This window comes from Echinops telfairi, unplaced genomic scaffold, assembly GCF_000313985.2.
Source record: "Echinops telfairi isolate 266 unplaced genomic scaffold, ASM31398v2 ScPeMD7_1;HRSCAF=3_0, whole genome shotgun sequence".
Classification (NCBI taxonomy): domain Eukaryota; kingdom Metazoa; phylum Chordata; class Mammalia; order Afrosoricida; family Tenrecidae; genus Echinops; species Echinops telfairi.
The window spans coordinates 45076452-45079515 of NW_022103896.1; the positions used below are offsets into that span (position 1 = coordinate 45076452).

At 46.1% G+C, this 3064-nt stretch overlaps 1 non-coding gene across 1 annotated transcript; it reads left to right on the forward strand.

The window, feature by feature from the left end:
* Positions 1-473: 473 nt before the first annotated feature.
* LOC115868986 lies at positions 474-603 on the forward strand. The gene has a single exon (XR_004045917.1). It is a non-coding gene; the product is annotated as a small nucleolar RNA SNORA1 (small nucleolar RNA).
* The last annotated feature ends 2461 nt before the right edge of the window (positions 604-3064 follow it).

Genomic DNA, 3064 nt, shown 5'->3' on the forward strand with positions numbered 1-3064 from the left:
ACCTTGACCAAGAACACGGGTTTACTAGTTTCTGCTGGGCACCACGCAGTCTCACGTCGTAAAAAGCTATTTTCCCCTTCACGGGCTGTGGGCCTTTGGGAATGGGCTCTGCCCTGTAAGCCGGCTGCAGAGACGGTCCCACCATTTCAGTCCTGCAGACATTTGGCTCTTCTACTGAACGGAAGCCGTGTTCACGGTACGTGGTCCTTCTTTTGCTATTCAAGAGAAGTGACCCTGGACTCCGTAATTAAACTTGGAGAAATGCACCCCACGTTTCCTCTGATTTTGATGGAATGATGATGCTTTTCATGCTAATATAAATGTATTGGGGTTTCCCCGAAGAGACAAGAAACAAGCCACGGCCAGACATCTGTGCCCCAATGTTCATCGTGACACAGTTCACAATTTTAAGGAGTTGGAAACAGCCCAAATTTCCATCAACAGATGAGTGGATTAAAAACGGTGTTACATGCAGCCTGAGTCTGTGAAAGTGGGCACAGCTGATCACGGTGTCCAGACGGCAGTTGTGGCTGAAAGGATGACAGGTTTTGCTTCCATCACTGTGGGTTGATTTCAGTGGTGACAATGAGACCTGTAACACTTTGCTCAAGCAATACTAAAAGTTAACAATGTAGAAATATTTAGCACTAATACATAAATGTGCTTTCTACTTCTAGGGCTCTAAAGGGAATAACAGAATTTTCAGACATGAGATGTTTGACGTCTGTCCATAATGGAGGTTAAAGTGGCGTACCCAGAAGAACTGACAGATCTGAGATTAATGCCTACTGGGCAACGGTGGCCCTTAAAAAAGGCTATCTTGAAGATGAACTTTTACAAGATTTAGAGGAACTAAATCGCAACTGATGGATGACAAAGATACGTAAAACTCCTGAAGTAAAATTTATTAGCATTAAATAAAATCTGTAAAATAAAAATGTTTACAATGTAGAAAAAACTGTGGTACATACATACAATGCATACAATGGAGTATTACGCATCCCTAAAAAGCAGTGATGAATGCATGAAGCACATCGCTGCATGGGAAGAACTGGAGGAAAGTATACATACGGCCCTCGGGTGAGGTCCAGGTAATATGGCGGGGCCAGGCTAAACTCAGGGATACATATGGTAGCCCACTAAAAAAGAGGGGGGAAAAAGACATGGGTAACTGGGGGAATGGGACACTAACCCACCCAAGTGGAGGGTGCTGTTTATATCTCCACAGGGAAAGAGGGACCAGACTTCAACCCGGTGCGCCAAGACAAGAATGCAGCACACTGACATGAAGCAGATAAGCGACAGAGAGGCCTGAGGGGCCGGCACCAATCCCAACTGTGTGGACAGCACCCCCCTCCCCACCAGAAGCGTTCACTTCAGAGGACAGCACTGAAGCTACAGCTCAAGGAGAGCAACTTGTCTGATCCGAGCATACAGGAGCCAATGAGGGAGGAGGGGGGAAGAAGTGAAGCACATCCTGGTCCACCAAGCCCTGAGGACAATGTTTCTGCTCAGAGCAGCCAATACACAGAGACAACCACAGGGTTGGCCTCACCATGAGACACGTTCCTCACTGACTCATAACACCAGCGAGGACAACACTAGAGACACACGGTGAGAATTGTGCCCACCCTCAGCCCACTACACCAAAGCCAGACACTGGGGGCGTGCAGCAGAGCAGCGGTGGGAGCAGAGCAATGAAGTTCCCAGGGAATGCCAGGGATAAATGTGGGGCCAGGGCATGGCACCCCATCAGACTCGACTGGAAAGCACTTGTAAAGGACAACAAATAGACCTTGAACTATTTATAGGGTTTGCTGTTGTTGTTGCCTTTTTATTGTTGTTGTAGCTATTGTTTTATTATCTATTGTTGCTCTGTTGTATTCGGTCTTGCGTTGGTGCATATTGTTGTTGCTGTCATGTCTATCTGGAAAGGATAGGTGGGATAAACAAGCCGGAAGAAAGAAGAACAAGATGACAGTTCCAGAGGGACATGGGAGAGGGGGAGGTGGGGGAAAGGAAGTGGGTGTTAGCAAACCCAGGGACAAGGGAACAAGTGATCCAAAATCAGTGGCACGAAGGGTGGAGGAGGTCTGGCAGGGCTAGATCAAGGACAATGTAACTGAGAGGAATTCCTGAAACCCAAATGAAGGCTGAACATGACAGTGGGACAAGAGGAAAGTAAAAGGAAATAGAGGAAAGAATTTGGAGGCAAGGGGCATTTATAGAGATCTAAATACAGGCATGTACAAATGTAAATATATTTATGTACGACAAGGGGGAAATATATCTATGTATATATATATGTCTAGTATTAAGGAAACAGATGGACAGTGGGCTCCTACTCAAGTACTCTCTCAACACAAGAACACTTTGTTCTAACAATTTGGCAGTCTGAGATGCTTACCTTCCCAACACAATTGCTGAAGACAATGGGTGTATAAGTAAATGTGGTGAAGAAAGATGATAGTGCCCGCCAATCAAAAGATATAGCGTCTGGGTTCTTAAAGGCCTGAAGATAAATAAGCGGCCATCTAGCTGAGAAACAACAATGCCCACATAGAAGAAGCACACCAGCCTGTGAGATCACGAGGCATCGAAGGGATCAGGTATCAGGCATCAAAGGACAAAAAAAATCATAGCATTGTGAATGAGGGGGAGTGCGGAGTGGGACCCAGGACCTATCTGTGGGCAATTGGACATCCCCTTGCGGAAGGGTCACAGGGAGGAGACGAGCCAGTCAGGATGCAGTGTATCAACAGTGAAACATACAAACTTCCTTTAGTTCTTTAATGCTTCCTGCCCCCCACTATCATGATCCCAATTCTATCTTACAAATCCGGCTGTACTGGAGGATGTACACTGGTAAAGATAGGAAGTAGAAACACAGGGAATCCAGGACAGAAGAACTCCTCAGGACCAGGGGTAACAGATTATAAGAATCTACATATAACCTCCTCCCGGGGGACAGACAGCGGAGAAGTGGGTTAAGGGAGACATCGAACGGTGTAAGATATGACAAAATAACAATAATTTATAAATGATCAAGGGTTCATGGGGGAGG